At 32.7% G+C, this 27,891-nt stretch overlaps 1 protein-coding gene and 1 long non-coding RNA gene across 2 annotated transcripts in view; both read left to right on the top strand.

The window, feature by feature from the left end:
- The window catches only part of LOC108003171 (zwei Ig domain protein zig-8), a 385,408-nt gene that overhangs the window by 270,080 nt on the left and 87,437 nt on the right, over positions 1-27,891 (top strand). The window lies entirely within an intron of this gene.
- Positions 7,886-8,803, top strand: LOC133667348 (uncharacterized). Its single transcript, XR_009832761.1, has 2 exons — positions 7,886-8,521; positions 8,602-8,803. It is a non-coding gene; the product is annotated as an uncharacterized LOC133667348 (long non-coding RNA).

Raw genomic sequence — 27,891 nt, 5'->3', positions numbered from 1 at the left:
CGGTGGAGGGCGTTTATATTGAATTTGGACCTGGATCTTTGAGAATGACTTAGAGATTTCCCGTGGAGTGTTTGTTTTTGTATCGTAGAAGGGGTGAGTTTTGGTTTTTTTTTCTTTCTTGGATTCGAGGGATAGCAATCTTTCGTGCTGAGTGATATTTTGGTTAGTTGTTAAATGGTTGAATGAGAGATGTATTGGGTATATATATTTATTGGTGTATATCTTTATAAAAGCATAGAGTTTACATGAAGAGTATAAATAGGAAATTATTGCTTTAAGAAAAAAAATTGAAAGAATTTTATGGTTTAATTATATAAGTAATATACAGTTCTTCTCTGGAGGATTCTATTTATTCTATTGATCTAGTATTTTAAATTTTGTACAAGATGATTAAACGATAATGGTAATATTAAGATCTTTTTTGAGATTTGATATTAGTGAAAATATTAGTAATATTTTGAAAATGTTTTTGGGTTTGATAATTAAGGTGATGATATTAGATGTGGATTTAATCCTAGTAGAAGTAATTTACCGGAATTTTCATTCAGTAACGAATAGAATTCTTCTTTCTGGTGAGTACGAAAAAGAAGGAATTAAGGTAATTACATTAAAAAAAAGTGATAATGTTTGTTTGATAATGAAAAAGCTTCTTCTTGGATAAAAACCGGTTGAAATAATGACGTTAACTTTGGCTTTAATTCTTGATACTAATTTAAATTTTTTTTTTATTAAGAACAAAATGCTTCAAGTAGTAATAATGAGCTTGTTGTTTAATTTTTTAAATTGGTAGAGTTTTTTCCAAAAAATTTGAAAGAAACGAACGTCGAATAAAAGATATACAATTTAACAAATAAATTTTAATTTTCCAAAACAAACAGTTTTAAAATTTTTAATTATCTATGTTTGTGTTCAAATAGTGAATTTCGGTCGATAATGTTTTCAATTACGTGCATGAAAAGCAAACAACTAAAAGAATAAAAACTCTTGTAACTCGAAATTTGAATACAAATTTATCAATACAAATATTTAAAATTATTTCACAATTCTAATATTACTTATGAATAAAGTATCAAACATTTTGACCCTAATTTTAACAATATTAATCTAATCCCATTAATTTCTGTCCATTCCTCAATAGGATTTGCATACGTGTTTCGATAAAGCGGAACAATCCTCTTAAAACTAAGTTAGGGGCACTTTGGCAAAACTTGGAACTAATTTCACTTTCATGGAGGGTTCGTGTTTAAAAGACGGTAAGCCCACGTTCTATATCATTTAACATGAAATTTCAGCTCGGTTGAATCTCGAGCTCAAAGTTCATCGATTTAAAAATCTTCTCGAGAGTTTCTTTTCTATCGCCTAAAGTGTGCTATCAACGTCGCTTCGTTAATATCGATTACTTATACCCCGGTTGCTTTTATTTAAACAGCTTACTTCGCGATGGAAATTAAAAAATTTTCTCCTAGAAAATGCACATTTTACATAAATTTCCATGACATCGTTCCTTTTCCGCGAAATATGCTTTCATTTTTCAGTCTCATTAGTATTTTACGTAACTTTAATCGCTAGATTAAGATTATAAAAAAAAGGAAGAAAAAAGAATGATTTCCACGAACAAAAAATTACTCCCAGCAAATATCGATTATCTACTTTAACCTGTACTATTATTTACTCCAATTATTTTACAATTCGAAAACAAACTCCCATACACACAACGTAACTAAAGCCGAAGCTTCGTCGAAAACGGGGGAAAAAATCGTATCTATCATAATATCGTGCACATATATCCAGTTTCGTGATCCAATTGAAAAGTTTCGGTCGAGTCGGCTCGGCTCGAAGTGGTACGGGACGATAAATGGTCAGGCATTATACGTAACAACGCGGAGCGTGTAGTTTACCTTCCTCCCTTTATTTCATCCTCACGGTTGCACCGCGCTATTTTGCGTCCGTTTCCACGCACGATTTCACGGGTTCGCCAACATTACGCTCCACCTTTTTGCTGGCGACACGTAAGTTTTTTCACGTTAGTTTCCTTTCAGGAAGCTTCATTGTCGACGAAAGCTCGTCATGGTCGCTCCACAATCCTCTCTGTTTCGTGCAACCATTGCTCGGCCTTTATCCACGGTAACGAGGTTAATTTATCGACCGTATATCGCGCGAGTAACGCACCGGTGTTATTTAAACACGTTTTCAGGACCGATTCTTATTATGCGTTCACTTGTTCGATCGGAAGAGAGACGTTTCTTGGACAATTTTCTGTTGGAATATTCTATTCGAATACGTAATTCCGCTCCACGATTGCTTCAATCTATTTATCTGACCATGACTATTCTAGATGTTCTATTCTTGCCTTATTACGATTGGCTCGAGTTAGTTAGTCGTATCAGTGGTTTACGTTACTACTGTCTGCCTATAACTGTCTACTTGTTTGACCACAGCATCCTTATTCTATCCACGAATGCGTTGTTCTAGACTAGACTGAGCATGACTGTTTCAATCTATTTGTTCGACCGTAACTCGATTATTCTACTTGTCTTGCTCGCCACGCCTGACTTCTCGCGTAGAATGACTAATATATATACTACTTGTCCAAACAACAGGCATTTAAACATAAAATGCAATTGATTAAAAATTATCTATACGTTTTGCACATCGAAACATTACTCAAAACTTTTTCGTTGATATCAAAAATATGTAATCAACTTTAAATCTCATCAACTTTAATTTCACATTCGATTAAAAAAAAACAACTCGACGATCATTAATTAACCGTTGTTCGACCGACGAAGGAAGGAACGACGAAAAATCGAGTGGAACGCTGTTCGCGTTTTCTCGAGAGTCGATTTCTAAATTCGAAGGGGGGGAGAGGAGGAGAGGAAGGGGGAGCAGCCGACAAGAGACGTATTTTCCATCGATAGGGGTGTCGCCGTGGAAAGCTCGGCTTAAAGTTTAATGCGAGGGGCTTAGGCTGCGCCAGATCCAGTATTACAGTAAGGCGATCGTTAACTTTGACGTGGCACGGACAGCCGTGCATGCCTGTTCGATCGGCAGATTAACCGAAGAAGCCTCGTCAAGAACTTGTTTCTTATCCTCCATGAAATATTCGACGGCTGCTTTTTGCGATACACACGGATCTGGTAACTGGGACGTGTCTTATCCTTTCCCGCTGTTAAACGGGATCAAAAGAGTTGTATGATTTTGTGCTTTTATTCGAGAATTGTACGTAATGCGAGGGAGGAGAGAGAAAAATTTTTACAAAGGAGTTGCACGAGATCGATTTTGATTTTTTTTTTTAAATGAAATAATTTTCCATGCATTAATTTAAAGTTAAATAAAAGATAGTGTGAAAGATGAGGAAAGTGTCGCATATCTGTTTTTGCGTAATTGAATTTTCTTTACAAGGAATGACTGAATAATTTTTATTATAATGGGATCGAAGGATGGTTCGAATCATTCAATTTTATTTAAAAAAAGAAAAGATTAAAGATTTTTGTAAGATTTCTTATTGATACACAATTTCTTTCGAAAGAAAATATATACATGTAACTTTACAAACGGTTTGGTATATTCTTGCGAAAAATTTTCACTAAAGAAATATTTATTTTTACACCGTTTTTCTCTTATTTCTTTCTATTTTCGTTTGTTTCTACGCGCAACAGAGAAGAGAATCCTTCTACATATAAATATATATTGTTATATTTGTAGAAATGGTTTCGTCATAGAACAATAGACCTCTTCGAACGAAAGTTTTTCTCTAAAATATTTTTCTAGTGCAAGTTCACTAAAAAAAAAAAAAAAAAAAAGCAAAGTGCTATTACACGTTACATTTGGAAAGAAAGTTTGAAATGGATAAAGTTATTCAATTTTTTCCCTCCGAAATTTTATTTTCGTCAATAATAAATACACGATTTCTAGCGTTACACTTTAAAGGAATATTTTAAATATCTTTTTTTTTTTTTACAAAATATTTGTAAAAATCGTTTCAATTTCAATTCGACGATGGGAAAGATATAAATATTTTTCTCTTTTATAATATATGACATATTCATTGTGTGCGTGTGTGATCAATTTGATCAGAAAGTTTGATGGAGTTATTTGCTTTTTTAAATTCTTTTTTTTTTTTATCTTTTTTTCTCTGATATTTATTCTCATTCCATCGACTAACTGACAAAGTAATTAGCAGTAGTTACCGTGGAGAGTAAATGTTTATCTATTGAAGCTTATGGAGTATTTTTTTTTTTTTTTTTTTTTAACTTTAATACTGAAACGATTTATGACACTTTAAATTTCCTTCCTGAAATGTTTGACAGGAATTTCCATTTCCACGCGTACACAGATTCACGATCAATCGGTTTTTAATTTGAAATCTGTCGATCACCCATTAGAATTTTCACTACGTTAATGGACCATTAATGGCAATTGAAAATAGCTTATTAATTACTGAACGGTTTTCAATTAATAATTTATCATCTTTATTGTCGACAAGGCTATCTGTGGCTGATAAATTGATATCTATATCGAACTTGAACAGACTGGATATTGTGTTAATTAATTTAAATCTCGATTTATATCTTTGGCTCATTAGTAACAATAATAGTTTACTCGTTAAATTGTTTAATCTTACTTTATATTTTATTAGACCATTTATCGTGCGAAATGTGAAATAAATTGAAATTAAGATCAAAATCAAATAATTATATGATTAAGTGATTATAATTTATCGTATGACAGATTTATGATTACGATTTATTATGTTCTTCGATTTGTTTTTTATTTTTCATAGATAATTTGATGTATATACATGTCAATATTTTAATTATCAGTTAAAAATTAGAAATATTAAAGGAATTTTGCATAAGGATAATTCCACCCAGTTTTTGAATTCCAGAATTCAATCGCTCAGTTCAATAAGGCTGCACTGAATACTGCATCATTAAACGCGTAATATCATTAAAATATTATAATAAATAAAATAAAATAATTAAAATATTTTGCATTCAACGTATATATAATTTTTCAAATTAAATTATTATTATAGTTATATGTATATTTAAATGTAAAAATAGGAGAAATAATATTTAAAAAATATCATTCTATGTTAATTAAAAAATTTTAATGAACTCGACGTAAAATATAATTTTTTTTATTTCTCTTTTATTTTCAATTCTAACAAAAAAACTTTACATTCTATAAAATGATATAAAATAATTCTAAAAAAACAAATTTTATTTCAACGCTACATTTCTATATCTTAAAATAATTTTAATTACGTATGAAATATAGCGTGTCGATCATTTTGCTTCAAGAAATAAAATCACGAATCGAAATAAAATATTAAAAAGATAAGAATATCTGTTAACACAAAAGGGAGGATAATTAAAATCATGGTATGGATCAACGATTCAAAAGATCTATCCTGAGAATGTTATAGAGCGTCAAGAAAGTAGTTCTCGGCTTACTGGAAACGTAATCTCGCAACTTGGCTGCTCAATCCTTATTAGCTGTTAACAGGTTTCTCGCTGGAAAGCTTCGACACCTTTTCTTCGATTCTAGTTTCTCGAGTTGCTAATGTCGTGAATGAAAGGCCCCCATTGGACCTTGTTTCCTATTCGACTCGTATTTCGTTCGTTATCTCAGTGATAATGATCGCTATTTCAATCCACGATCTCCTTCCTTCTCCACGGACTATTTCCAATTTATCGGGGAATTGTCTGATTCGAAATTGGATTACGTAACAAACGTGAATATGGAAAAAATCTCTCACTAATCTTCAACGCGTGAAATTTTATTTCTAAAATTAATTTTTTAGTATTCCTCTATTTTCGTTATTTTCCGAATGACCGTGTTAAAAAACAAATCCTTCGAAATTTCCTTGAAATTTAATCATTCGTGGAAGATTAAAAAAAAAAGAGATCGAAAAAAATTTGCCAAGCCAAACACGGAGAATTGAGAAATCGCCTGGTAACTTTCGAATCCGCGTTGTAGAATTTTCGCACCTATGTCGAAAAATCTTCTGGCGTTAAAAAAAAGAAGGAGAAAGTTTCTCGAGTTGGAAAAAGGAATCGTGATATTGGAAAGGTTGTTAATCACACGGCTACGTGAACTATCGTTGCCACGGCTTTCAGAGTATTCCAGCCACGTAATTAGCCTACGGTGGAGAATAGGGTTTGTGGGTGTCCTCTTTTCCCCCGAAAAACGGGCGGAAAGGTTTCGAAAGGTAGTCGAAAACCGCAAAGAGAGAAAGCTGCTCGTCCAAAGACACATTGCGAATCGAGAGATTTTCCTTTTTGCCGGGAGGAGGAAATCCGGGCGAAAAAGAGAAGCAACTTTTTCTAATTTATCTGGTGTTTTATACATATGTGTGTATTTCGGAAGAATTTTGTAAGAGGGTGAAACAAAATTAAAATTAAGATCGATATTCAAGTTATCGATACTGAATTTAATTTGTTTTATAGAAATTCGATTTTGTTGAGGAAAATTGTAATATTACAGATGATAATTTTCTCCGAGATAATGAAATTTTATAAGTTTTTTTTTTTGTGTTCTCGTTTAAAAGTTTAATTTTACATTCAGAGAGCATTTAACACGCTATTTTCCGATATTTCCGACTTATAATCCACACCACAGTTCTCAGCCAATCGAGATAAGAGGGAAGGGGCGTTCGTTCAACCCTTGCTCCGAATAGTTTTCACCAATTTATGGAAAATCGCTGTGTCCCCGGTATTATTGCCGTCGTTTTTACACCGGTTTCCTTACATTCGAGGGGATCAGGCTTTATTTTTTGCCGCATTGCAGTCTCCAATTTCGCGAACAGAACATTCGTGATGAATTCTCGAGGCTTTTGCCCGAAAGCGCTTCTTCTTCCTCGCAAAAAGTAGTGGTTACGACGCAATGTATCGAGCGATTCTTGTTTCTGAAAAATCGGTGCAAAGGATGAATCGAATTTGGGATTCGTAAAGAGAATCGATTTTTCAATTGTGCTCTGATCTGTGTGACTCGATTGCATTTCTTTTTTTTTTTTTTTAAATGGAGACTTTTCGTTTATTGAAATTCATTTTGGAAATTGTTAATTTTGAAATTATCCACTTTAGAAAATGTGAGTTAATTTTTTTCGTATTTATTTCTTCTCGAGATAAGATTTATAATGGTATATAAAAAAATTGAATGTAATAGATAAGTTAATCGAGGAGGAAAGAATCAATTTACAAAAAAAATTACTTTTTCTTTCTTTTCTTCTTAAAACAACGAAAGATCGGTAAAAACAAATTGCAATTGGAAATTTTATATTTTTATAAAATATTTGAAATTTGCAATTTATTATTTGATAAGAAGGGGTATTTTTAGCGTGGAAAGTGTTTTCGTTGCGAAAAAATGAAAATTGATCGCGAGCCATATTCATCCGTTTTATCCGTTTCAACATGAGAAAGAGATATTCATTTGAAAAACAAGGATCGATCTCAATATTTGACAGTCGGAGGGAATGGAAGATTTTTTATTTTACACGGTGTCAGCAATTTTCGAGCCGCAAAAATGTAACCAATAAATATTCGTTTTAATATAGTACAGACAGTTCAATTGCTGGCGATGAACATTTGCGTGTGGAAATTAACTTTATATGTATATTTTCATGCTTCGATTCTTTTGAAAATTATGTTTCATATTTTTTTCGTATCAAAATCCTATTTTTCTTTTTTTCTTTTTTTCTTTTTTTTTTTGTTCGCTGAACTAGCATCGATGAAAATTATCGCTATCATCTGCAAAATGAATATTAATCGTTTATCATTAACAATTTATCAAAATATTTAAAGTTGTGTTAAAAGTTTCAAGTTCAAAGTATCAAACTATTTGAAAATTTAAAAAACAATTCGAACTGAAATTATTTTCGTTACAATCAAATCATAATTAAATAATTTATAAAAAAAATATTGTAAATAAATTCTTACTTATAATTATTATTAAAAAATATTATAAAAATATAATCATATTAAAAAGTACGATGCTAAAAAATTATATTACTACTTTTCTTCCAAAAAACACAAATTTCAATCGTGTCTATAATTTAATTAATAAAACTAATTTTCGTTTTGGAATTAAATTTCCAAAGGTTACACGCGTACGCTGCGTATTACACGATATACGTACAATATGTACACATTGGATTAAATAAGAATAACAAGTTAACGCGACATTGAGGCATAATAAATGGAATGGAACGACTTATTTCACGGCATAACGAGTTCGAGCGTGGAACCGAGAGGACGTCGATTGATAAATCGTCGTTTCATCAAGCGGTCAACTAAATACGATATTCTGGACACGTGCGGGTGATCTTTGTGCCGCTCATGGACGAGAAAGACACGATAAATGATGATTCGATCAATAGTTGCGTTTCCTTCGTTCCCGATAACGATCCTCATCGACGTGATGGAAATATATTTGGTAAAGCATCATTGGAACGCAACTTTGGAATCGAAGATATGGAAGGAAAGATATTTAATCGCGAGAAAGAATTTGAACGTTGGTCAGTATTGAAATTTGATTAAATAAACGGAGGGATAATAAATGAGATGATTCTTTTACACGGTTCTTTTTTTAATTCAGCTCATATCTAACGAAATTGTAAATGTCGAAACGCGATCTATGAGGCATTAAGGAAGATATTTTTAATATAGAGATGGAATGGAATATCTGGGACGCGGTTTGTTAAATCGGAATTTGATTTTAATTTGAAAGATCGTTGAGAAGATACGAAAATTGATGCGGGTCTGTATAAAAATTCTTATTAAAATTTAAATTAATTTTTTCTCCTTCCTTTATTCCCTTTAACAGTCGTTGTTGCTGGAGGATTATTAAAATTACTGAAGTTGAAAAAAATACGGGAGAACGATTTTAGAGATTCATTTTGCAAAAATCATGTCCATTTAATTAAGAGAAACTTGCGTTTATCTGCAAGATAAACTGTGAAATAAAAGTTGAGTGAAATTATTTTTAAAAAAATTAGCCGTGAAATACCAACAACTTGCGTTTACTTTTCTTTTTTTCGAAAAAGAAAAATTTATTTTTCACATCATCATTCGTACAAATTCACTTCTAACAAATTTCTCGATTCGATTCCATTAAAATTCTCACTATTCTTTCCACAAAATATTTCCAATATAGATTTATCTATACGTTGTTCTTCGATCTTATCATTCGATTATTCGCTCTCCGAATATAAATATAACAAAATATTAGATCGAAACTTTATTTCTTTATCTTTTCGAAAGAATACGTCGAGGAACAACAATGTCCGATTAATTATTATGGTGGAATCGATAAAAACAATGGCGTTAAGCCGCGAAACGGAGAAGAGAACGGATAGATTGGACGATGGAGAGTCTGTGTTATACACGTTAAGCGTATAAATATTGAAAATGGGTGAATATCTGTTCATCATCGAACTCGTTAATTAGAAACTCGAACCGTTTATTATAGGAGAAAGATCGATTCAATGCTAAGAGCTTAAAAATCGGCCGATATCGAAAGTTGCGTTATCACGTTGTCGATCCATGCTCCTCGATGAACAATTTATAATTATTCGTTAATAAATACAATGAATCGATCGTGTTCACGAAATATGATTTAATATGAATTTTAATTATGGGAGAGAATTGATCAGTATTATTTATTTCTTACTGATAGAAAACGTTCAAAAAATCAAGTATATTTTAATCTTGAATCGGTATTTTCTTTTCGTTTGTTTTTCCTTTCAATGTTAGAAAACTAAACAAGGATATTGTTAAAATGCAGGGTAAAATCAACTTTAAATATTTCTGTACAAAATTTTTAATACACCAGATCGAACTGCATTTCTAAATTGTCAATCATTAAATTGTTCCCACAATATTTTATACGCGCACGCACGAAACATTTAAATTTCGGGAATCGCGAACATTTTTCAATCGCGTAAAATCAATAAAAGGATTATCACGGATTGACTGTTTTATTCATTAATCGGACAATTTAAATACAACGTTAATGGAACGATTCCGCTCGTTTTTTCGTTTAGAGAAGTCGCGTTTAGGAATTTGCCGATAAAGTGAATTGTTCAAGTGAATCCGGTCTACAATTTCGGTATGTGCAACAACTTCGAGGTATGTTGGTAAATCGATATAGCGGTTTGAAACTTGGTCAGCTCTCGAAGTTCACGTTACACTGTTTCCGATTCCTCGTCTAATTTCGTTATTTTCACCCGCCCCTTTTTTACACTTGCCGCCACTTTCCATTTATACCTTCTTGTAATTAAATTCCCGCCTAATTAATTAAACAAAGCGATCCTCGTTTCTTTTGTTTTTATTTTCCAACCGCCTCGTTACCGAATGGAAAAAAATTTTCTTTTTCCATCAAATCGTACTTCAGGAATATTTCAAACGATATCGATTTACAATTTGAGAACGAAGAATCGGGAATCGACCTTGAGTCCCGATATTACATTTGAAAAATTACAAATTCTGTCTGTTTTAATCGGTGAAATTTTTATGTGCATTTAGCGAGATCGATTTTTCTTGAATTGAAGATTAATCGCATGCTGTTTTTAATTTTTAATAACACGAGGGATAAGGATAAAATTCTTCCGTCTATCGTCATGTTTTCACAACTTGGAGAAATTTCGAAAAAGCAGAGTCAAAAGCAGAGTCCATAATACCAAAATATTATATCGCAAAAAGCAAAATTCGAGTCCTCGGGCGCGAAAGCAGAATGGAACGAACGAAATCGATGAATCGGAAGAATGCGCGCAATTTATTCCTTTCCAAACAAAATCCACTTTATAACTCGAAGAATCGTGGAAACATTCGTTCATTAAGCGGAGAGGTGCAACCGTGTTTCAAAAAACGTGGTTACATTCCGAACCGAATTCAAACCTGGGATTCGATGGATCCCATCGAAACATCATTTCCGATACGTTCGAACCTAGTATTTGCAATTAAAAGACCGCGAAAAGGTTGGAATTAGAGCGCAAAATAAATTTCACGTTGCACATCCGGGAACGGGTGCGAATTTGCTCTCTCGCCCCCCCAACAGGGAAATTTCACCCTCTGATCGAGAGGCGAGAAATGACATGGCATAAAAAAAAAAAAAGAAACAGTTGGAACGATTTTCGAAAAAGGTATATTAATTTCTTCTTTTTTAATTCGATTATTTACGATGAATTTATAATATTTCTATCGATCCTTAAAAGTTTGTGTCATCGAAGAATGTGAAAATGATGACGAATTTGGACGAAATTTCGCGTACAGTTTCGATATGCAAGAGTTAAATTTTAATTCCAATATTAATTCTCGATGTATCGTTCTTCGTTTCGTCGATTTCAATCTCCTTAATAATTATCGCATAGAAAGATGTTTTACGTGAAAATATGAGTCTGGATGAAATGAAATTTCGCTCGTAATCATTTTTCAAGAATATAAATATTAATTTTCGAAATGTATATATCATCTTTTTTGTACGTTCTTTTTATTTATCCTTTATTTTTATTATGTTTTTGTTGAGTTTTCCTTATTTTTTTGACTCCATGTTTACGTATACTTGGATATTTTTATAATATCTTTTTACTTCGGTATCTTGTTTGCACTTGTTTTTTTTTTTTTTTTGATTCTTTCTCTTTCCTCCTCTTTCCGTTCATTTTCTTTTAGACGTCCTCTATTTGCTTTTTTATACATTATCCCTTTTTACACGCTCTTCTTCACTTTTTCTTTCTATAATTTTCTTCGTACTCTTTTATTCCACCTCAACTTCTCCATTTACAATTTTTTTGCACTTTTTCTTTCTTCGTAATTTCTGCTTTTTTCTCCCTATACACTTACTCATTTTTCTGTTTGCTCCTCTTTTTACGCGATTCTTTTCCGTTTCTCGTTTCGAATGTTGATCGAATCAACATTGAGCGACATTAGAACTAATTAAAGTTAAAAAATAATTGATTTGATGGAACTTTTCAGATTTCGTTCGTAAAAACATCATTTAAAAATGTTTCGGAATAGAAATGAAGTAACATCGGTTACAGAAATCTGGAAATCATTAAAACGCGGGAAAACTCGTAACAAACAAAAGTAATTTATCTCACGCCAAGAAGCATCGAACAGATTAACCTCTTGACCTCTTTCAACGTGTCCCACCATTTTGTCGCCCCGTGTCTCTCTGTTTTCACTCCCATTTTCACTCTTCACCTTCCTTTCACTTTGCTCAACCACTTTGATCTGTAATTTCTCATACTATATGCATTGTGCCATTTAACAACAAAGAACGAATCGATTAATTAATAGTCAAAGGTAAAGAAAAAAAGAGGAAAGGATCGTTATTCTTCATGATATTTCGTAGAAATAAAATGTCTAATATTCCTGAAAAATAGATTTTTTTTAACGATATATCGTCAAAAGAAAAAAAGAAAGAAAAATTCGATTTTCCTTCGTAGTTTGCAAGACAAAATAGAATTTTTAAAATCCTCCCTTCACATTTATAAAAACAGTCGCGAAAAATTATTTCATAAAAAATTCTAACGAATGGAACATCCACTGCGTGTTCAAAAAAAAAAGTATATTGTCCAAGCAAAGCATTAATTTCGATATAATATCGAGTTCCAGAGAACTTGACTAATTTTTATACAAAGAAAATACGGTACATGGTTTCAATATTTTTTATTTATTTTTTTTTTTTTCTTTAAAAATTTCTCATCGTGAAGAATAGGTTTGACAATTTTTCCGCCCTTCTTTTTTCCCGTACGTTGGAAGCGAATAAAAATGTCGGGACACTTGATACGCGAGAACAAAAAAAAACTAAGCCCTTTGAATAATGACAGTATGTTAAAAAAAAAAAGTGTCGATGCCAAGAGGATTCTTGATCATCGCAATTGAAAACGAATGTTCCATTCGTTAGCGAAAACGAGATCAAAAGAGATAAACAAAGTTTCTTAGAATTTAATCCTTTTCCATTATTCACAAGATTTTAATATAATCTTCTATTTTCTATTTTCCCTTTTAGATTTTAAATTATTCCTATTACACATTTTTGAAGTAACGAGTAATCATTGGTATCCCGAAAATGACCGATTCGTTTAATATTTTATTTAAGATAATTATAAGATATCGAATCGAATCTGAGACAGGCATTGATTTTTATCAGAAACGTAAAAGTATTAAACACTCGATGCTTTATAAAAGGTATGGTTACAAAATATCGTAAAATGGAAAAATTTAAAAATCGAAAATCGTTTTCGTTCCTTTAAAAGTGATCCTACATATCTACCCTTCTCCTCCATTTCAACAACAACAACATCATTATTTCATTCGCTCTCCACCACCTATTTTCTTCACCCGTCACTCCATCACACAACTCCATCCCCCTTTCGCTCTCTACTTATCATTCCACCCTATCATTTTCTTTCCACCACCCTCTCTCTCCCTTTCTCTCTCCCTTTCTCTCTCCCTCTTCTTTCTCCCAGGTAAGCAGGCGAATGGAAATTGGCGAGTCGACGGGGATGCGGCTGTAATTAGAAAGCTCCTGTCCGGACCTCCCCCGTCGTGCTTCATCCGTTCACCCCCTCCCGAACCCTTCACAGCGGAGCGGCGTTCTAATACACAATAAGCCCTGGGTCACCGCCGTGGGAATCGAATGCACTTAGCGAAAATTAACAATGAGCCGGACGAATTTTTGCGAATTTTTCCTCGTCCTCCCCGTGGAAAGGGTCGTCTGGAAATTGAAAGGGTTTGCGTTTCTGGGCAGGAAGCCGGGGGTGTCGCGACCTTTTCGAGTATTTGGAAGCGGTTTTTCGAGGCTTTCGCCGGATCTTTCTCTTTCTGGACAAGTTTGGGGAGGGGGGATTTAATTAATGTCGGTGGACCGCGAGGGAAATGTGTTTTCAGAGGGATATTTGCGGGATATGTGGATTTTTCCCTTTTTTCTTTACGAAGGTCTCTACGAAGTTTTAATAATCATGGACGATGGAAGGTAAATCGTTGTGACTTTTGCCTTTTTCTTCTTGATTTTGTTTATTAATTACGAAATGGAAATTGAAGCGTCTGAAGTTTAAATACTTGATATATATTTGTACAATAATCTAATATAAATTTAAATTGTTCACGGATACAGATATTAACACCGTGTACAACAATATACGCGTAAATATATTTGCATAAAAATTCAATAAAGGTCTAACGATATTCTTTTCGCGAATTTGCATCGGACAACGAGAAAAGAACGCGAAGAATCACAATACGCCCTCTTCGTTTCGACCATTTCTAACACATGCACGATCATTCTCCACTTGGTAGCTTTTACACCTGAATCATGAACGCGTTTCCTATTCCGCAGTGAGAACAATCGCTCGTAAAACGTTCCCTGTAACGAATTCAATATTATTTTGTCGAGGATAAAATTCTTAATATCGGATTCGTTTTCGGATAGGCGATAAATTTCTCTCGTTTTCACGTGCAACGAAAAATTTCACGAATATTCTTCTCTTCCTCGGCCAAGAAAATAAAACATCGCGCCGTTTATTGACAGCTCTCGGTGAACCACGGCTCGATTAAAGTTCTATCACAGATATTTAATTCGCCTTATATCGTTATATAATTTGGATTTTATACCCATCGAACGCGTAATTTTATAATTCGACGAATTCGACGCAATCATTCTGAGAACCTTTTTTATATGCCTATAAATTTTGAGATACAAATTCTGTACGATACTGTGTCAATAAAAAAGAGTTGGAGCAAAATTTACAAGGATCGATTTTTCTCGCGACCAGTTACCAGTCGAAGAATGATTAACACAGGATCAGGTGAGTAATATACGGTAGAAATAGGTCGGAGAAATTATAACAAAGTACAAGTGGCGCATTGAAACATTTATGAAACATTCATTAAACCATTACGAATTTATATCGGATGGAATGTATATTCCTTGGCGATTTAATCGTTTATAAATATACGTGGAATTGTTAGTCGAAAAGAAGAAAAAAAGGAAGAAAAATGGGTCAGTATATAAAACGAGTTTACTTCATCTAGGGGAAGAATTCTGCTTTCGCATTCATATTTCAGAGGCGGGAATTTAATTCTCTTAATGCACTATGCAAGTGCTATCACGCGGATTAAATGGAAGCACAGTTTCCATTAAATTATTAATTGTCCACCACTTACGATACAACGGCCCTCCCCCAGTTACGTCTAAATCCATTCAAGTTTCTGTAATTAACCGATGATAATCGTGTTATTAATCGATCAAAGTCATCATTTTAATTCTATATCGATGGGATTGATCAAATTTGAAAGAATTTCCATAATTTTGCTACAATTCGGACGGTCTTTCGTAAATTATATAATGGAAGGTAAGAAATTATTCTATTTTTAATAGGTTCAGAATAATAGGAATATCAGCTACGAATTTGTAGCAGACATGGACCTTCTTTCAAGAAATACGTGCTGATAATAATAAACGTAAAGAAACGCTGATTCACCGTCGTCTATCCTTAAGACAGATCAAGATTCTAACTCGTGATAGCGAAAGTAAGTTAAAAAAACAAATATATTGTGAACTTTGAGTATGTATCTTCAATTAATTTGCAAAATTTTATTTAATCTATTATCAATTTCATTTTTTAGGTTGGAATATTAATATTCTGTTGTTGTACTGGCATCACGTGCACGAGCCGATAGAAAAATATTTCCTTTTCAGTCGGTCTAGAAAACAAATCTTGTAATTTATTACACTGATTAAACCACGAGCTAACATTCTTTCAACGAAAGATACCGATATAAACGTACTTATCGTGCAATTAAATTTCCCTACACCGGTCTATTATTATGCTATATCAGAACCATTTATTCTCCTGCTTAAATATTGCGAAATCGATATATCAGATTATTTGTTAATGGTTGAACAATTTTCATCACGCGAAACAAAGTTGGTCGGAGAAGGAAAAAAAAAAAAAGGAAAAGAAAGGAAAGAACAAAGTTCGAAACGAAAGCAATGAGTTTTAAATTTATTCCCTTGTTACTCTATTTTTTTAGTCTGACGAAGATTAGAAATTGTAAAATAGAAATTTATTCTTTTTGTTTTATTTTTTTTTTTGTTTCGTTTTATTTTGTTTTTTTTTTTTTGCAATAGATTCGACGAAAATTTTGGCGATGAGAATGCCATGGGAAAAATATTTTTTGCAAAACGGTCTACGTAAATATCGGCACGATTTTTCACCTGTAAACGATGGATATGATAGATATAGAAATATTTTTTTTTGCTCGAAGAACCATCGTTAAAGTTTGAATGTAACTGATGAATGTCGTTATCTTCAGTTGTTTCTGTAATGTATACGATACGTAGTTTATATATATATATATATATATGAATAAAAGGTAGAAATTTTATCAAAAAAAAAAAAAGAAAAAAAACGAAATTGATGTTTTTGAGGTATTTTGATATAAAAGGAAATCGATCGCAATGTTATTTTTGAAAAATTACTTTTGTTCGTCGTGTTTTCTAATTCAAAAAATTGTTCACAAAAAGTGTATCGCGAAACAAAATACTATAAAAATTCTATATTTCATCATTATCAAAATTAAAACAAATAAAGTGTAATTTGTAAATATGTAAGTAAGAGAGAAATTTTCGATCAATTTATTTATATTTTTCAAATATTTTCATAAATCTATCATTTGGAAAAATATATATATATATATATAATGAAAACAGATATGTATATTTTCTGTCAGAGAAGTGTATATATCGAATAATTTTCAAAATATAATCGTCAGGAAAAGTTAGGCTTGACAGTTAGATGGGTTTAAAACTTGGGACGTCGAATAATATTTTTCAAGAATTATTTTTGCTATTTCATAATAATACATTTTTACAATAGATATTCAATTGATATTCTATTCTTGCAGCACATGTAACAAAATTATTATTGTTTCTATTTTTTTCTTCTCCTTTTCTGCCCTTCGAATTACGAATTAAAATTGACATTTGTATCTTCAAAAATTAATTTGAACTTTATATTCGAGGATTTGATTCTCTTTATTCAATTATGCATAGATTTAAAAAGGAAAATTTATTGACAAAACTCTTGGCTACTAAAATATATATCATAGAGAAAAGGAAATGAACATTATTCCACGAAGTGAAATGGAATAAAATTGCATACTCTGTGCAATTTTTCTCATGTCAATACGAATTGAAGATCGCAATGCATCATGTAGTGAATGGCGAATCCCGTTTGAATTGATTGTACGAATATCAAAGAAAAGAATGAACAAATACAAAAAAAAAAAGAGAAAAAAAAATCCTTTTCAATTAACGTATCAAAATTCTTTAATCCTTATTTCCTTCATTCTCACCACTTGAAATGAAGAAGCATAATTTTTATAAGATTATCGAGTTAACAAGATCAACTGTTTAAAAATAAAATTTGCTTTCTAATATTTAATACAAAAATCACGAATTTCAAAAGAAAACTACCATATCGGATAAAAAGATCATAGAATCACACGGTATAATATAATTCTAAATAATCAAGATATTATTATTCCACGAATTTACGAAAATTACGGAGCCCACCGAATAATTTTGGAATTAAAGGATTAAGAGATGGAGATTTCAAACACGGTCCACCGGGGTAAATACGTTAAATACGTCAAGGTTGATCAATCCTGTTTGGTCGTTAAACGTTGATTTCACGACTGTTTGGCCCCGTTTGAAAACGAGATGGCGGACGGATATCGTTGCGATATCGCCGCCATTAATATTATTATTCCCGATCGTTGGCAAAATAATCGAGGACAAACCCGTGCGCCAGGTGCGCGGGTCCGACTGACGCCTGATACGTTAATGAACATTCAATTGTTGGATAAAAAAAAAGCCGCCGCCATTATTTCCTCGGCTAGGTAAATGCCAATTTAAATCGAATCGAATGTTGCGCCGTTTTGCAAGGCCACGCTCCCCCTGGATATTTTCTCTCTCCTCTTTTTCTCCTTCCTTCTCTTCCCTCTTCTCCCCCGTATTTCCTTCCTTTCCTATCTTTCTTTCTTTCTCTCTTTTCTTCTTATCCCCCTCTTTCTTTACCTCCGCGCTTTTTACGGCGTCCATTTATCACGCGGCGCATTTTATCGTGTTGTAGCCGGTTCTACGAGGAATAAGTAATTCTGACGATTTCGATAATTTCGAGCCGATGGCGATTGGAATGAGAGAGTTCTTTGCGATGTATTTTTTCTTTTTTTTTTCTAAGTGAAAATTGAGTGGAATTCAGAGAAAGGTATTACTTTGAATGATTTCGTTAATCGTTCGATTTTAAAACGAATATTTAATTAAGATGAAATTCTTGATAGATATTTTAAACGTTTGAACATTTGTTAAGTTGAAATCTTTATATAAAAATATTAAAATCTTTGAATAATATCATCAACGTTATTAAATCCAACGTCCTTTCTCCGTATTTTATATATTTTATCATCTTTTAAATCATCTTTTTAATACATCGTTTGATGTATTAAATCGGAGTTTAAGTTTCTAAACATATTTTACAACGAGAAAAAAAGAAAATAAAATTTTCGTTCGATCATTTATACGTAAATACACGTAATCACTTGATAAGCATATTACAACAATAAGGTATATCGCTTCCCCTGCATTGTGCAGTATAAAAGAGAGAAGTCTATTTTCCGTGTCAAAGTGGAGAGGAACGAAAGAGGCGTTGTCAGCGCGACTCCGCTTTAATATTAATTATCGCCGCTATAATTAATAGTCCATTCATTAATACAATTTATAACTTGGGGGCCGAACGAACTCTTTGTCGGCTGACGAAGAGCGCCACGCTTTTTTATTTTTATTTTTTTTTCAAAGATGATCGAACGATCGAACGATCGAAGCCAGCTTTAATCGTTCCCTCGCGCCTAATAAATTGGTCGACAACAGCAAACCGTGAATAAATTCAACCTCGTTTCCTATCTATCTTTGCTTAAAACATTTTAATTAAACTAAGAAGTTGTACCGTTGTTTCGTATTCAGACACGGTTAACCTGCGTTTTAATATCGTTAAAACTTTTGTGCGAAATTTTATTAGTGCTCCTTGTAGAGAGGAGATTTTGTACGGAATCCTTTTTAAAAAATAATTATTCTTTGTGAAAAAAAATGTATCGCGCGACGAAATTTTCAAATATTTTATTGATGTTACGTAGGAACGGAGAATTCAATTTTGAAAGATTAATTTTTGACAAAAGGATTGCTTTTTAGTAGATAAAAAAATTAGGTGGAATTTTTTCCATTGTAATTTCTATCATAAATTTAACTTTATTTGAAAAAAAAATGGTTCGTTCTACTTATTCAGGTATATTCGTAGCCCACGCTACTTGTCTGGCTACAAGTGTTCCATTCTACTTGTCGAACAATGACTCTTCTTATTTATCCGTCCGACTACAATGGATCGATACTACTTGTCTAACTGCGTCTACACTATTGCTCTGACTAGGATTGCTTCACTCCTTTTGTTTCGTTGTAACAATCTTTGCTCCTCTCTAACCATCGTTGGCATATTCTTATTTATTCTTCATTTATTTAAAAGAAATACACAAAGTTGCATCGAGTTATATTTTTGTATAAACTTTTCGTCACTTTAAAACGAATCAAATTTTGAAATAGTTATATAGGACGTTACAAATTGTATTTTAAAATATATAGCATTTAATTTTATGCTTCAGACAATGTGTGTTACACGATTAGTTTCAGAATTATAATACAAGAAATATAATTAATATAATTAATATTCTTGCACAGACACGAATGGAACAGTTGTTTACGAAATGGAAGACATAGGTTAAATAAATTGAACAAACGAAAATTACCGTTGTATAAGCATTCTAAACAGGATATCGAAATAAAAGTCAGTCGAGTTTCCAAGAAAGATTATTTCAAAATAAAGATTTTATGATCTTCAATTGAAACGACACCATCTGGTTTGATGACGGTCATGAAACTGAGTGCTCAGCGTTTTTTTAAAAACCTTAAAGTTTAAAAACGTTTGGCTCAGAGTTGCTTTAAATGAGAGTACGATAAATTTTAAAGGCCGTTTAAAGCCTCCTGGAAAATCGACCACGTACAAGTACTCGATATTGCGTTTCTTACGACTTAAATGCTTTATGGCCTGATCCATATTCCTGATAAATATAACTGTGCAACTCCGTTGCATCGGATAAATATCGGTATATATTAGATTATCGTAAATTTTATATCCGTCTAACTTCTTACTGTTATTTTAAAATGGAATTAATTTAAATTTTGACGATCCAATGAAAATTTATACTAAATCATGATATCAATAAAGTGCATTTATTATTTTCCATATTATTTTACATCTATTTATCGGTTGATTGGCATCTCTATCAATTTGATAATCCATAAATCAGTTATATCGGTTATTAGTACGCCTATATCGGTTCTATTTTAACGTCTATCGTAAATTAATATCGAGCTTTGTGTTGTAATTTCATATCCTTCAGCGTTTCAATTTTACATATAAAATGTTATAATATAAAGCAAATGAACTTGTAGCAATAAGTTGCTTTCGAGTTACGATAATTTTAGATTCTTCGCGTGCATATAATAATTTTAATTAGTTAACTTTAATAACTTATCAATAACTTATTAAAATAATACGTATTTATACGTACGATTGTAAATCAATATTTTCATTCTCGAAACCCCATTTCATTTTTTTTTTTTTTTGAAAAATATTTGTCAAGATTTCCCGAATAAGATTTTATTATTCATTAGAATTTTAATTTCGAAATACCTCCTTAAAAAAAAAAGAAGGAGATATAGTTTCAAGATCTCAGGTTACTCATGCTAAAATAACGAGAAAATTTTCTATTTGAATAATAAAACATTTGCACAACAAATATTCTACTTTTCATTCGGAAAAATCAACTCCAAACTGGACAAAAGTTCGTCATGCCTAATATCTCGAGGATCAAAAAAAAAAAAAGAAAGAAAAAAACGGAATACTCTCTTTTGCAGCTTCCCTGACAGTTTACTCTCAAAATTCCGCCATTCCTTTCTCAAAATAACACAGGCTTGCAAAACGTGGACGAGGAAGGGAGAGAGAGGGAAGGAAAAAGAGGAAAATCCGACGCACCCAACGTTCAATTCAACGTTGATTCATCGGACAAACACACCGTCGATTCGGACGAATGATCAACGCGCGTATACCTAACACGCTTGGAAAATGAAAAACAAGCGGAGACGATGACGAGTCGGATTGACGAGGCGAAGCGAGGCATTTATTGACAAGGGACAATGTGTGCGTAAAAATGTAACGACGTGGCGAGAAGATCGCGGAGATGTAATATTTCTCTGAAGAGATTGGATTGCTTTAATTGCATGTTTGTAATTACCATTACTCGAAGGTAAAATACAACGTAAATGTATACTTGATTAAATTATGTTAAATCGGTTATCTGTTCTACTTATTATTATTTCTTTATTTTTCAGCTATTTTCGTTCCTATTGCTTCCACATTGCGCTTCAATGATATTGGATGAATGTCATCGCAACGATATACTTGTACTACTTGATTCGTTTCGTTCTTCGATTATTATTACCATTTCTGAGAAACATTTATATTATATTGCTGTCTCGTTTCTTCGATCACTTCACAATTGTCGTTACCTCTGATAATACCTGTACTACTCGGCTGTATATCGTATATTGTATAATAATTAATTTTTCATTAAAAAAGAAGAAAGAAAAAACAAGAGAAGAAACTTTATTTCATGAACAAAAAGAAGTCATAAAACACCCATAATAAAATTTATTATATCAATTCTCAAATATTATTTCTCAACGATATATATAGCACGATGAAAAGAAAAGTATAATAATTTTATTCCACAACAAAGAAGAAGAAGAAGAAAAAAGAAAAGATTCATAAGGAGGAAACGCTACATCGTATACTACCGAACAACGCCGAAAAAAAAAAGAAGAAGGTATAGTAAAACCAGAAAATTTCATAAAACGACTCCAAACAACCTCGCGTTTTATCTCGTAAGCGGATATTAATTTGGTCGTATTATTTCTCGGTCGGGTGGAGAAAGAGGGAGGAGGAGAAGGAGGTTCCATTTACGATACCGGAAGTTACACGGAATCTGCAGGAAAATTAACTACCAGTCTTCTTCTTCTTCTTCTTCCTCTTCTTCTTCCTCCTCTTCTTCTTCTTCTTCCTTCTCCTCCTCTTCTTCTTTCTCTTCTTCCTCCTCTTCTGGTATATGGCCGCGATTTATACGGTTCTTTGACATTTATGTGAAAACGCGCGGAAAGAAATTATTACCGCCCTCGAAATCCTCGACCCTCCACGAATTCCACCCCCTTAAGTTCCCTGTTGTCTTGGGAATTCATTTTTATCGTTGGCCAACTTGCACGCGTGCACCTCTTAGCACGATGTTTGAGCTGTTGAATTTTTTACGTTTAATGTCTTGGAATGCCAACGCCCCCCTCCGTGGTAAATTATAAGATCTTGAAGGGGGAAACGTGGCGTACACTTGAAAAGAGGATAAATATTCGCGGTTAAATATTTCTCGCCCCTAATATTTCGGTTGAAATGGTGACACTTTGCCGTGTAATATGCAGTGCAGAGTGTTCTAGGAATAGAATTATTTGATGGGTGTATAACACGTGGTTCGTGTATTCTTCGATAATAAGATTTTGAACAGATTGAAACGAATATTTTATACGTGGAATAAAATTTTTGAATATTACAGTAGGAAGTAAGTTGGCGTACCTAATAATTATTGTTTAACGACTTTTTTATTTACGGTAATAATAAAAATGTATATATATATATATAGTCATTAATTATTTAACAATATATTTGAATATCTACGAAATTCAATGTGATTTATTTTTCCAGAAACCTCCCCAATTTAAAATTATAATTTAGAAAGACAAATCTTTCGAAATAAATCGGAGATTTCTCAAGATTTGCGATAATAAAAACTCAATTCTGTATTCCAAGCTATAAATAGCAATCGTTGCAAAAATTGTAAACATGTTTGTGAAAATGTGAGGTTCTTCCTTGTCAAAACAGGGTGTTTAATCTTTCGAAAGATTCGATGAGAGAAAATAGTTTTGTATCGTTTCATTTATTTAACGATCCATTTAATTCACAGGTACTTTTCAGTAAACAATGATGTAAATATCATCCGCGTTTTTGAGCTTCAAGAGTTATAAAATCGATCTGGAGAGATCGTTGTCTTGTTTCAGTTTCTTTAAATGTTTCTTTCGAATTAAGATAACGAAAGACTGCGCTACAATAAATACGAAATCGCAAGTTAATTTTATTATTAGATATTGGTGTACGTAACATCGAATGAATAAGAAATTTTTCCAAACTTATCTTCCACGGATTTTCTTATAATATTATATTTTTAATTTTAAATTGAAACAAGAATTTGATAACATACTTGATGATTTATTCAAATCTGAAGTGAAATCTACATTACATACAAGAAAAACTTTATCATCCATTATCTTTCATTTATTATCATTATTATTATTATTTACACAATCAAACACTTGACGATAAATTCAAGGAAAATTAAAAAGAAGAATTTACTCACAGGTATGTCTTATTTTAAATAAATTTACTTTCCGTATTTCAAGTGACAACTATCCATTCTTTTTTTGCTCTTTTCCGAAAAGCATCCGATCCAGATTCGAAATCGACTCGAATAAACGAAAATCGAAAGAATCGAAAAAAAGGACCATAACCCGTATGCCACTCCACTAAATTACGAAACAATCGTGGAAATCTCAAAGATCGATCCCTCTTACAACGTTCTCAGGAGAATTTTGCAAGGGAAGAAACGGATTTTTCCCCGACTCGAAAATTGCGAGCTCCTCGGGGAGAGATATCTGTTTCTCTAAGCAGGGGTTCCCCGCCCCGGTAATGCCTCGTTCGAAACAACTTTTGCCAACCAAGTTCGCCAAGTTTTTCCACGAGAAACTCCAAGTCAACTCCCTCTCGCGAATACCTATTAATTTAGGCTGGCTCCCTTCGTGTTCTTTTTCTCGTCGACACTTGAGCCGTGCAAGATTTCGATAGAGCGCTTTGACGAGCGGATCGAACGAGGAAAAATCGAAAAGAAAAAAGAATCCGCGAAAAATCCTCTCCGCTCGATCTCCATCCGCGCCTTTGTAGGCGGAACTTTGATTGCTGTGTAATTAAGGTCAACGACTGTTTTAATTCGTTTTTCGTTTTCCTCTCTCTCATTTCAATCTCTTTCTTTTTTATTGTTATTTTCTTTGTCTCTTTTATTCATTGTTCCGTGAAGAGTTCTTTTTCCGTTTGAAGAGTTGTTTCTTTTTGGACGAACGTTTTAAGTTCCGTTTGAAAGTGAGGAATTTTTGCGGGTTTAATGGGGTCCTCTCGACAGGAAATAGATATAACATATTTAAAGCGAGCAAAAAATAATTTGATTACTTTGAATATTTTAGTTGGGTGATAGGAAAAGATGTTGTAGATAAAAATTGAGTAAAAAGGGGATGTTGATCTATAATGATTATTATGATAAATTATTACAATTCTATTGATATCTCGTGAAACTTTTTTTACCAATTTGTATTCAAATTTGTATTTATCCTTTTTCATTTTCCAAGTAAAACTGAATAAAAGTTGAAAATAATAAAAAAAAACATCAAAATGATGCTATTTCAAAAAACTAGGTCGAACATTTCAATTAAATAATAACGTAAAGTTATATTAATAAGAAAAAAATAATAATCATTTTTCCACTAAAAAAGAAAAAATCCTCCAATCTTTAATCTTCTAAGAACTTCAAAGAGCAGAACCTTCATTTCTCTCTCAACTTGCCAAGAAGAAGAAAGAATTCGAAGAAGAGGAAGAAGAAGAAGAAAAAACTCTGAAAAACATCTACCTAATTCGGTTTAAACTTTCTTAATAATTTAATTCTCGCCGTTGGAAAAAAAGGAAGAGAATATCCTGGGAGAAATGAAACGTCAGAATTTTTAATTTGCCGCCTATCCGAACCAACTTCCGAAGAAAAAACTAACGGGTATCCTCGGATTTGTAACGACCAAATAGGGTCTCCTTCCATTGGTCGTTAGATTGGGTCAGTTTATTCACTCGAGGCGGCCATTCTGCTTGCGGTAATTTGTCCCGAGGCGAGAAAAATCTTCCCCCTGTGAAGAGGTCGTGTCTAATAGCGAGTGAAAGAGCGTGAAATGACTGGTGGTGAATCGAAGAGCAATTGGTGTCCACTTGGACAATGCGATTGATATAAAAAAAATAGGGGGAGAAATCTCTTCTTGCCCCACGTGTTCCTCTTCGAGGATATTCGATTAGGCGCACAGCTTTCGAAATCTGTCGAAGGAATCGATCGTCTTATGACGATCCATCCGCCTCAATTGTCTCTGCGGATGATCAGTGAAAATATCGAAGAAATTGGCGACAAGCATGTTTGAAAGTGTCTTAGGATGTCTATTAGTATTGAGAGTTATAATTAATATATTTCAAAATTAAAATAAGAAAATCAAGGAATCTTGATCAATTCTTCTCTCGTATCATTGACCTATCTCAAACTTCAGATTTAATAAGCTCTAACATCTAAAATTTATACTTTTTAATAAAAAGAAATGAAAATTTCATTTATAATTTTGCAACACTACTGCTATATTACATCTCGTCATTTCTTCCATATTTTTCACCAACTTCGATACATCAATCTAGCGTATCTAATAATCTTCCTTATTATTTCCTGTATATGTATATATCTCTCTCAAATCCCCAAACAACCCCCAAGAACACTCTATAATCCATAATACCCATATCTCACGCACACAATCCCGCAAACCCCTGTGTCGACGATCCATCGAAAGGGATTCGAACACGCGACATCCAGGCCGCACAAAGCCGCACCCCCATGGATCACAAGGGTCTTAAGCAGTCCGGATGTAAAGTCATTGAGCATGATTCCTCGAGTAGCGTGGGCATTCCAGCCATTCATTCGACGAGCCTTCGACGACATTCCTCGGTATCATCCAGGAGCCCCGGAAGGAACTTGGCTCTAATTCGGCTGAAGAATTCTGCTGATCGTTGCAAACGCGCTCCAAGGAGGAGCCAGCCTCTCCTCCTCTTCCTTCACTCGCCCCTTCATCTTCCTTTCTTCGTCCCTCTCCAACTCTTTCACCTTCGAACTTCGGTCAACCAGCAACCGGTCGCCATTGTTTCGCGGGACAAAAGGGCCCACTCCCGAAAGGAATTCCATCGAATCTTGATTACGAATCGAATTGTAAGAGATACAGATTCTTTGATTAATCCAATGATGAATCTTTCAACGCCTGGAAATGGCCGGCATTGTCGATTTTGTTGAATCGAGTTGGGTGCACGATGAAAGAAAAATTGGAAGAGGTCGATTGGAGGATTTGGAAATTTGAAAATTACGTTTTATGGAAGTCATCGATTGTTTGTTTGTAGGTAATGAGACAGGTAAGAATTAGATGATATTTTATTGCTTCTAAAGGTTATTGGTATTTTCAAAGGGAAGTTATTAATTTTCCTCGATATATTCATATTTATGTATATATATTTAGAATTATATTGTTCATTTGTTTAGTTATTTAACGTTGATTTAATTATCTGATTTCATTTGGAATGATATTTGTTGTTTCATTAATTTAACGGTGATTTAACTTTATAATATTATTTGTGGAATTATATTTGTTGATTTACTAATTTAACGTGATTTAATTGCTATCTAAATGTTATGTTATAATTATTGAAAATGTTGTTTAATTTTCTCTGAATTAAATAATAGTTCCTTTAACGCTATACCACGAAAAATATCAGAAGAATATAATTTTGAAAAATTAAACGCTCGAAAGTTTTTGTGATATTTTATTAATGAATCTCTAAAATAATCTATGCAATACCATTTTCTCTCGAGTAAAATACGAATATAAATATTAACAAACCGGATCCTTTATATTTAATTTCGTCATAAAAAAAAAATTATTACGATGCAGAGAATTTAATTTAAAATAATTCACCAAGTTAATTTTGTAAATTACCATAAATACCGGTATTCCCGAAGAGTGAATTTTCCACGTAATCTCGTATTCACCATTAAAAGTATATTATTCTGTAGAGTGGCAAATTGGTCGGTCGTTGCTATTATGTCGTGTGAATATGTACTTTGCCACAATGTGTCGCAACTTCATCGTCTGCGATAAACATACCGTTACGATAGTCTAGTGCGCATAAATTATCCAAAGATGCACACGTTCATGTACGTTCCAAAAGCTCTATTCTGAAACGTGTTGTTCAATGAAAATCAAATATTATTTTAGAATAATCACATGAATAATCAGCAAATGTTTTGATCAGTCATTCCTTTCATTTCCTTCCCTAACGAGAACTTTTAATATTTTTTTACAGTGACAGTAATTGCGAAACATACAATTATTTCAGAGAAGAATTATAACATTTTAAATAAATCTCATTCTTGAACTTCTATCTCACAAATATCAAAAAAAAATATATTTAATATACATCAAAAATTCGTATAGAATTCGAAACTAACTCTCTAGTTAGTTCATAAACGAACAATCAAACAGCATCACTCTCCAACTATTCTCGAACTGATCTTAACTGATCTTTGGCGATTGCGTCTTTTATCTTCGATCCTTCAAAAGAGCTTTAAAATTATATCGTTTCATCCCGCAATCCAGAACGATAAACAGTTTAGAATCTTCTTCCAAACCCGTATGCATTGTAAGGATATGTACGAATGGCCGAAGAGGAAAAGAGAGGATATCTCTTGAATATTTCTTTCCTCTTATCGTTAACGCCCCTCCCTCAAG

The sequence above is a fragment of the Apis cerana genome, linkage group LG14 (genome assembly GCF_029169275.1).
Source record: "Apis cerana isolate GH-2021 linkage group LG14, AcerK_1.0, whole genome shotgun sequence".
Classification (NCBI taxonomy): Eukaryota; Metazoa; Arthropoda; class Insecta; order Hymenoptera; family Apidae; genus Apis; species Apis cerana.
This window is presented reverse-complemented; position numbering and strand designations above follow the sequence as displayed.